Here is a 9,275-nt window from a genome sequence, read left to right as displayed (position 1 = left end):
TTTTTTTTTTTTTTAATGGGGGGGGGGGGGTTAGGGAGGAGTAGGGAGCCACACGCTTTAACCCCTGCAGCCACTGCCCGGGCCGGGGGGGTCGGATCCTGCCCCGGGGTGCTCCAGGAGCTGGGCTTAACGCCCACGGCACCACCCGCACCCCCCCCCATCTTCTCCCCCTTGCCCCCAGCCGGGCACGGGGGAGCCACGAAGCCCCCCACCCCCCCCCCCCACTCGTCCCGGACAGACCCAAGCCCCACGCTGGGGCTGAGCCCCCCCTGCTCCATCCGCCCCATCGCGGGGCCCGGCAGAAACGGGGGGGGCCGCAGCCTCCCCTCCTGGGGCTCTGCTCAGCCCCCGGGGCTGCACTACCCACGGCCCAAAGAGCTCAGGACCACCGGGCCCTCACAGAGATGGGTTCCCGCAGCCCCCTTGCACCCCCGAGACTGGATTTTGCCTGGATTTTTACCCGATTTCTCCTACTACAGCTTTTTTTTTTTTTTTTTTCCCCATGGGGTCTCCCTCCTCTTCCTCATGCCGCCGGCCAGGGAGGGGCTCCCCTCCCCTTCGGTCCCCTATCAGCCGCGTTATTGTTTATTTTCCTTCATCAATTCGAGCTCAGGATCAGGTTTTCCAGAAGGCGAGGTCTTCGTGCCCAGCGCCAACCCGCCTGAGACTGGCGCCCGGTGCCAGCAGCTCCAGTGTGACCCCAAATCCCTAAACCTGGTCACCCCAGCCACGGAGAGGAAATGGCCGAGGGGAATTTCTGCAAAAAAAGCTCTTCTCTCCATCTCTCTCTTCTTTCTGTCTGTCTCCGTCCCTGTCCCAAGCCAAGCACCCCCTGCACCAAACCTGCAGGTGCCCCCATTCCCGGAGCCGTCTGTGAGAACAGGAAATCTTTGCGATAAGAAACCCGTTTTAATAACGCTTTAAATCCTCAGCTTTGTTGCCTTCTGCTCCAGCTGCCGCGTGCGAGAAGTCAGATTGCATTTCTTCACCCCCGTGGGCTGGACGCACCTTTCTGGAAGAAGGCGGCACCCACGGAAGCACAGCAAGCAGAGGCAGACGGGTCCTCACCCCACCTTGGCTCGGGAATATTTGTGATCCTGGAAGAGCAGAGCATCGCGCACAGATCCACTTGCTCACGAGCTCTAAAAATAAGCCCACCGCCCCGCTCGCTGCCCTCCCCTGTGAATTGCGAGCATGGTTCGGCTGCAGGACCGACGGAGGGACGCGGGAGCCCCTTGGCTAAGCGGAGGAATCCTGAAATGGCCGCCCGCCTTCAGGACAAGCTACAAAGCCTTTCTTCAGAGAAGCCAGCGAAATCCCTCCTTGTGTCCTGTGTGGGACAAGGATGTCCCCATTTAGGGTGAGGATGTCCCCATTTGGGATGAGGATTTCCCCATCTGGGATAAGAATTTCCCCATCTGGGACGGGGATGTCCCCATCTGGGACAAGGATGCCCCCATTTAGGATGAGGATGTCCCCATTTAGGATGAGGATGTCCCCATTTTGGATGAGGCTGTCCCCCTCTTGGATGGGGACGTCCCCATCTTGGACAGGGATGTCCCCCTCTGGGACAGGGATATCCCCATTTGGGATGAGGGTTTCCCCATCTGGGATGAGAATTTCCCCATTTGGGATGGGGATGTCCCCATCTGGGACAAGGATGCCCCCATTTAGGGTGAGGATGTCCCCATTTGGGATGAGGATTTCCCCATCTGGGATAAGAATTTCCCCATCTGGGAAGGGGATGTCCCCATCTGGGACAAGGATCCCCCCATTTAGGATGAGGATGCCCCCATTTTGGATGGGGACATCCCCATCTTGGACAGGGACGTCCCCATCTTGGACAGGGACATCCCCATTTGGGACATGGATGTCCCCCTCTGGGACAGGGATATCCCCGTTTGGGATGAGGATTTCCCCATCTGGGATGAGGATCTGTGATGGGGATGTCCCACGTGGTGCTCGGGGCACCCCCATTTTCTCTCCGTCTTTCCATCCCCGCCAGCAGCTCAGCGCCTCTGGGTGGTGCGGGTCTGCCCTGACCGTTCAGATTTATCGGGTGTCCCATCTCCGCATCTCCTCGTTTCACCTCTCCTCTCCTTTCCAGCCCCTGGATTTTGCTAGCAACGCTCCTCTGTTTTCTTGCCCGGCCTCGTTAAGGAGGCTAAAGGGTTCGGGGCAAGCAGCGGGCTCCTTCCAGCCCCCCAGCACCTCGCCCAGGGCAGACGTGAAAAGCGCGCTTGTAGCGTTGGTCTGAAAGCGCTGAGAAAAATGGGGACGCGAAGCCCAAGTCAATGAAGGTATTTTGTGCCTCCGCTGCGAGGGCAGCTGCTGAATGCAGGACTGTCGATCCTGGCCGAAACTTTCGGGAGGGTTCAGCCGTGTCCTAAGCGTAGACCCAGGAAATAAAGGCCGGTCTTGTCAGGAGCAAGGTGCTGTGTTACGTCTCTGTTGCATCTAATAAAGAATACATTCACCCCTTGGCAAAACTCAGACTCTTTATCTTAATCTGTGACGGAATCTGGCTGACAGGTTGATACTGCCAACACCAATCCATCTGCGACCGTGAATCAGGCTCCAAAAAAACACGGGATTGGCTTGCAAATAATAAAACCTGGCTCCTTTTTATTTGCCTTCTGGTTCCCGAGCCTTGAGGTCAAATTCACTTCATGTTTTCTGGGCAAGCAGGAAGACGAGAGGATTTTTTTATTATTTTATTTTATTTTTTTTCCTTCTCCCCAAATGAAAACCGAGCTTCTCCTACAAACTACTGAACAAACAGCGTGGGCTCCAACAACATCCCCCGCCTCGCGAGCCTCGTGGCAGGAGCGTGAGCTGGCCGGGCTGCGGGCCGCGGGAGCTGGCTGCTCTCCCTTCTTTTTCCCTGGAAGTTTGCAGCCCGGCCCCGTGGGCCAGGAGGAAGGCGAGGGCTGGCAGCGGCCGGGCGGCGGGGCTGGAAACCTGGGGGACGTGGAGCGTCACAGCCCGGCCCGATGAAATCCGGCTGCCAAAAAGCAGGAGCGAGCCCGGCCGCGGGGATGGAGGAGGTAAAACGTGTCGCTTCTGCTTGGGGGCTGCTCCTCACGCGGAGCCCAGGCACGAATCCTGACCGCCGGTCATCCCGCAGCGCCGCCGCGGCCCCGTTGCGGCCCCACAGCAGCCCCCACACTGCTCTTCCACCAGGCGCGGCGCCCGAGCCGGCTCCAGCAGGGGAAAGTCACCTCCACGCGTGGATTCGGCTGGGTTTTTACACGGGGTGTTGCACGAGACCCTGAGCAAATCCATCCTGGCACCGCCTGAGAAAATATAGAGATAGGATAAGGGGGTTTAAACCGAAAGGGGGTAGGGTGAGGGGGGGGATTGGGAAGAAATTCTTCCCTCTGAGGGCGCTGAGGCCCTGGCCCAGGCTGCCCAGAGGAGCTGGGGGTGCCCCAGCCCTGGCAGTGCCCAAGGCCAGGCTGGGTGGGGCTGGGGGCTGCCTGGGCAGAGTGGGTTGGAATTGGACCGTTTTTAGGATCCCTTCCAACCCAAACCTTTTGGGGGTTCCGTGAATCTACGAACTGCAACCGGAGGGAAGGCTGACACCCGAACCCTGCACGAAGCAGAGGTGGGATCCCTGTTGTAGCTCCAGTCTTCATTCAACCCCACTGATGATCGGTCACCGCACACTTCATTTTCGGCTCACGTTTGGTACCTTTGGAGGAGGAGTTGACGCATCCAACATGCTACAAGTCCGCGTCGGTCACCTACAGCAGCAGAGACGGAGCCCTTCCATCCGAGCAGGATGGGCATACTCTGCCATACGCCACCGGTAGGGCTAAATTGAGCAAAATCCAACTTCCCAAAACCCCCTTGGTGCCACGGAGTGACACAGGGCATCCGAAAGGGGGGAAGGCGATCCTACAGCACCTGCTCCCCATCCGTGTCCCCAGAGAGCCGGCTTCCAGGGAAACCGCGTTTGCCGCGTCCCCAGAACAACAGCGTCAGCAGCAGAAAGCCAAGGTCACCATGGCAGGAGCACCACGGGGGTCCCAAAAAGAGGAAAGCAAGAGAGGGAAAGGCCAGAGCTCAGCACGATGCTGGGAAGGTGCTTGGTGTGTCCTGGGACCATGTCTGGCACCATCTGGACATCTGCATCCCATCCTATGCTGGAGCCCCGTGGGCAGCCAGTGTTTCCTGGGGATTCAGAAGCTTGTCCGTGCCCCTTCCTGCTTTTCCAGCAGCTATTAATTCCCCTCCAAATCCAAGACTGGCCACCAGGGAGAAGCCTCCACTTCTTGAGGCCCGGAGCCGCTCAACCTGTCCTGCTCGACAGCCCTGGAGCCATCACGGGGTAGAGAGGGACGCTCGGGTAACTGGGGCGGGTGGTGTGGGTGGCTCTGTTCCCCACTGCTCCGTCTGTACACCCCGTGGAGAGCGCTGGATGAGGAGGAAAACCATTTTTCTCAGAGGCGCGGAGTAAATCCGGCCTTCCCGTGTGAATCTCCAGGAGCCACATCCGCTGCTGGCTCTGCAGCTCCACATTCAGTGGAGAGGAGAACTGGCGTGGACCCTTCAGGCCGAGCCTTGACCTGGTTTTGTGCTGCCACCTCTTGTCCTGGCTGCTGGTGAGCTGCCCTTGCTCGGGGCGAGTTCCCCACGCAGCTCTTGTACCCCTCCTTCCTGCCCCATCCCCGTGCGTCCACCAAGCAGAGAGGGTTGGCTTTGACCTCAAAACACTCAGCAAGCGGCGAATGCTCGCTCTGTCTCGAAACGCCGCAGCCCCTCGAGCCCTGCAGCCTGCAGGGGACATCGCCCTTCCTCTCCTCCTTCACCTTCCGGGGAAAAGGAGGAGCAGCCTTTGCGTTTATCACCCCGCAACGATCCCACAGCTGTGGGAGGGGATACGTGCAGCCCAGGGAGCTGGAGGTAAGGCCGTTCGTTACAGCTCCTTGAACACAAATTGTGTCCCCGAGGGCTTTGCGGATACACGACAGGGTCCGGTCAAACCCTGCGAGAGCACGGGGTTGCCGGCATCTGGGAACATTTGTTCCCTGAGCAAATAGCCGCAACTACCATAGGCAAAGCAAATTTGAGCAGGAATCGGAGCGCTGGAGGATTTTTAAGAGCTCTAAATCCGCACCTTTGAGGGTTTGAGGCAGCCACTGACTGATGAGGCTCAGAAAGAGAATTTACCCATGGAGCCGTGTGACCTGGAATGGGAAATTTGGTAATTTTGGGTCATCTCATTGTGCCGGCAGGCACAAGATCAACACCCGGCAAGTCGTCTGGGTGAGCTGCTGACCGAGAGCACGGTGACTCAGGGCAGAGGTTTCCCTCCAGGGATGGAGACCAGCGACCAAGAGAAGGTGGGGAAGGGGTGAGAGATGCGAGGAGGAGCCCCGGGGCAAGAGGAGCCCCAGGGGAGGTGAGAAGCAAAGAACTGCTCCTCGGCAGGCTGGGCAAGGCAGAGGTTTTGGCTTGGGGTGGCGGGACGCACGGCTGGAGCCTTGCACAGGCTTAGGATACCCTCTGCAGGCCAGCCCTGAGCTCCGCACGTCCCAGTCACGGCGCTGCGGTCGGAAGAGGAGCAGGAATCTCAGAAACCAAGTCCCGCCGAGGCCGAGTTGGAAGCGCAGGAGAAAATCTGGGAGTGAGCCCCTTCCGAACCCCACCTGCTGCCCCTGGGGGCTCTGCAGAGAGCTAAGGCTCCGCAGGGTGGCTTGGTGGGGAAGCATCGCCTCTTCCTGCATCTTCTGCTCCTTCCAGGACGGGCTGCTCCACGAGGAGCTACTGCCGCGGGAGGAACACACCTTGTCTGGCTCCATCCCACAGAGACAGCTTCTGGACGAAGTCCAGCCCCAGCACCAACCCGACGCCTCCTTCGTGTTGTCGCTTGGCTTTACAAGGCCACGAAGACTCCGTCGTTCCCTGGCAATGGTCGTTGTGGTGTTTTGTGGGTCCCCTTGGGTCTTTCAAGCGGTGCAAGACTTCACCTCCAGCTCTGCAGCCACACGTTCTCTGCTGCCTGCCCAACGCTCAGGTGAGCAGAGGGCCTTCACCAGGGGCTTGAATTAACGCTAAAAAGACAAATAGTTTTAGTGCCACGGTAAATAGATGAAAAGAAGCAGAAGAGAAACACAAGAGATTTCCATAGCAACCAGCACCAGGGCTCGGATTTCCTCCGATTCCCCTCCCCTGCACGCAGACAATTCAGGGGTGCCACCGCGACCGCTGGCCCGGCTGGGCGCGGGGCTCCCCGAGGAGCTGCAGTGAGCACGCGATGGGGCCGGGCTCACGGAAATCCTCTGCTCCTTCACCGACAGAAGCACCGAGTTCCTTTGGAAAGGGATGCTGAAACCAAGACTTGCTTGAAAAACAAAAATAAAAAATCTTCTAGCTGATTCAAGCCCCTGAAAGCAGACGCCCGCGGTGCCAAGTCACGCTCCCAGGGCGCTGAGCACAATCGCCATCAGGGTGACACCCAGCCCCAGCACTACTAAAATCTGTGCTTCAGGCAATGCCCAAAGCGGCCAGAGCTCCGTTTGGCGAAATGAAGCCACACGCAGCCTCGATGCAGCTTGGGACTTCCCAGAAAAACAAATAAATAAATGTCACCCTGGCCAAGCTGAAGGCTGAGAAAGAAGTTCTCGCACACCTGAAGATAGACGTGGTAGAAAACAGGGTTGGGGATGTTTTGGTACCAGGATTTTAGAAGAATTATAAAGTAATATCATTATGTAATAGAGACAAAGACTTGTTCAGACAGGACGGCAGGCAGGAGGAGACATCCCAGGGGAACTGGACGAATCGCAGACATAAATTTCAGCAGGAGAAATTCAGGTCAAAGAGTGAGATAGGAAAAGATTGGGACAGAAAATCTGGGAAGGCATCCGGGTCCCCATTGCGGGAGATCTTTGAGACGAGGCTGAACGTGTCTGTCCTGCTCAGCGCACAGCCCTGCAAGAAAAAACTCTCCAAGAGGATGCCCCAAGAAAACTGATGAGTGTTGTGGGCTGATGGGCGTTGTGAGCCACGAGGATGTCCTGAAGCCACAAACGTCCCTGTGTGAACGGGCGCCTCTCCCGCTAGCGGCACCGCCTCAGCCGTGTAGAGTGCCCAAAACCTGAGAGCTCTGCCCTGCTGCAGGTAAACGAGCTCCAACTGCATAGCAGTTGATGAGGAGCTGCTGGAGGCATTAAAGGATGGAGAGGTCCAGAGAGAGGTGGTGGACGCAGTGACCTGACACCAGGAGAGAACAAATCTCCACAGGTACAAGCCTACGGGGGCCGATGCCATGTGTGCCGGGGTCCTGAGGGGACTGGCTGATGGATTTGCCAAGCCTCTCTCCATGGCATTTGAAAAGTCCTGGCAATGAGGGAAAGTCCCTGGTGACTGGAAGAAGGGAAACATCACTCCCATTTCTGAAAAGGGTAGAAAGGAGGACCTGGGGAACTACAGACCAGTGACCTCCGTGCCTGACAAGATCATGGAACAAATTCTCCTGGAAGCAACGTCAAGGCACGTGGAAGACAATGATGTGAGACAGCCAGCACGGCTTCACCGAGGGCAAGTCGTGCCTGACCGATCTGGTGGCCTTCTACAATGGAGTGACTGCATCAGTTGGCAAGGGAAGACCAACCGATGTCATCTACTTGGACGTCTGTAAGGCCTTTGACACGGTCCCACATGACATCCTGGTCTCCAAATCGGAGAGATTTGGATTCGATGGGTGGACCATTCAGTGGATAAGGAGTTGGCTTGAAGGCCACACCCAGAGAGTGGTGGTCGATGGCTCCATGTCCAGGTGGAGGCCAGTGACAAGTGGTGTCCCTCAGGGGTCTGTCCTGGGACCGGTGCTGTTTAATACCTTTATCAACGACGTAGACGATGGGATTGAGTGCACCCTCAGCAAGTCTGCAGATGACACCAAGCTGAGTGGTGTGGTTGACACACCAGAAGGAAGGGATGCCATCCAGAGGGACCTGGACAGGCTGGAGAAGTGGGCCCACGTGAACCTCGTGAGGTTCAACAAGTCCGAGTGCAAGGTTCTGCACCTGGGTCAGGGCAATCCCAGACACGAGCACAGACTGGGCGAAGAACTCACTGAGAGCAGCCCTGCAGAGAAGGACTTGGGGGTTCTGGGGGACGAAAAGCTCGACGTGAGCCGGCAGTGTGCGCCTGCAGCCCAGAAGGGCAACAGCGTCCTGGGCTGCATCACCAGAGGGGTGGCAGCAGGGGAGGGAGGGGATTGTGCCCCTCTGCTCTGCCCTCCTGAGGCTCCACTTGGAATCCTGCATCCGGGTCTGGGGCCCCCAGCACAAGAAGGGTGTGGGGCTGGAGAGTGGGTCCAGAGGAGGGCCATGGAGATGATAAGAGGGCTGGAGCACCTCTCCTATGGAGAAAGGCTGAGAGAGCTGGGGGTGTTCAGCCTGGAGAAGAGAGGGCTCCAGGTGGACCTCATGGCAACCTTTCAGTACTTAAAGGGGACTTATAAAAAAGATGGAGAGCGACTCTTTGCTCAATCAGATAATGACAGGACAAGGGGGAATGTCCTTAAACTAAAAGAGGGGAGACTAAAAATTAGAGGTTAGGAGGAAATTCTTCACTCAGAGGGTGGTGAGGCACTGGAACAGCTTGCCCAGAGAAGCTGTGGATGCCCCATCCCTGGAGGTGTTCAAGACCAGGTTGGACAAGACCCTGGGCAACCTGATCTAGTGGGTGGCATCGCTGCCCATGGCAGGGGGTTGGAACTGGATGATCTTTGAGGTCCCTTCCAACCCAAGCCATTCTATGATTTTCTGAAGTCTCTATTATAAATGTCTTCCCCTCATTCCCAGGGCACACAAGAACATGACAAAGCCCAGGTGGATCCATGTCCCCCTCCCCTAGGCCAGCAGAAGAAGCAGCTGCTCCTGCTCCCTCTGCACATTGTAACACCCCAACCTCAGCCCCCTCAGCCGGGGTGGGAAAGGGCAAGCTCACAGCAGGGGAAGTTTCAGGGTAATGGGAACTTCAGGGATGGTTTATCCCCCTCTTTCTTCCCTGCTAACTCTTAGAATTGATTAATCTTCCTTGGGATGTTATTGCTGGACGGACCCCCCATCAGATGAATAACCCAAACACCAGAGCACTGACTTGCCCGAGCCTCCTTGCACCCGTGATTTCTGGAGAGGACAGAGCTGTGCACCTGATATTGAACATCCAGACAAGCCAGGGTCTGACCTCACAAGCCTGCATGTGGCTTCGTTCATGGCCATATCCAAAATATTTGGGGGAAATTATCTGTGGCCTCA

This window comes from Anser anser (genome assembly GCF_964211835.1).
Source record: "Anser anser genome assembly, chromosome: 1".
NCBI lineage: Eukaryota > Metazoa > Chordata > Aves > Anseriformes > Anatidae > Anser > Anser anser.
The sequence above is the reverse complement of the archived record's forward strand: the minus strand, read 5'-3'. Positions refer to the sequence as shown.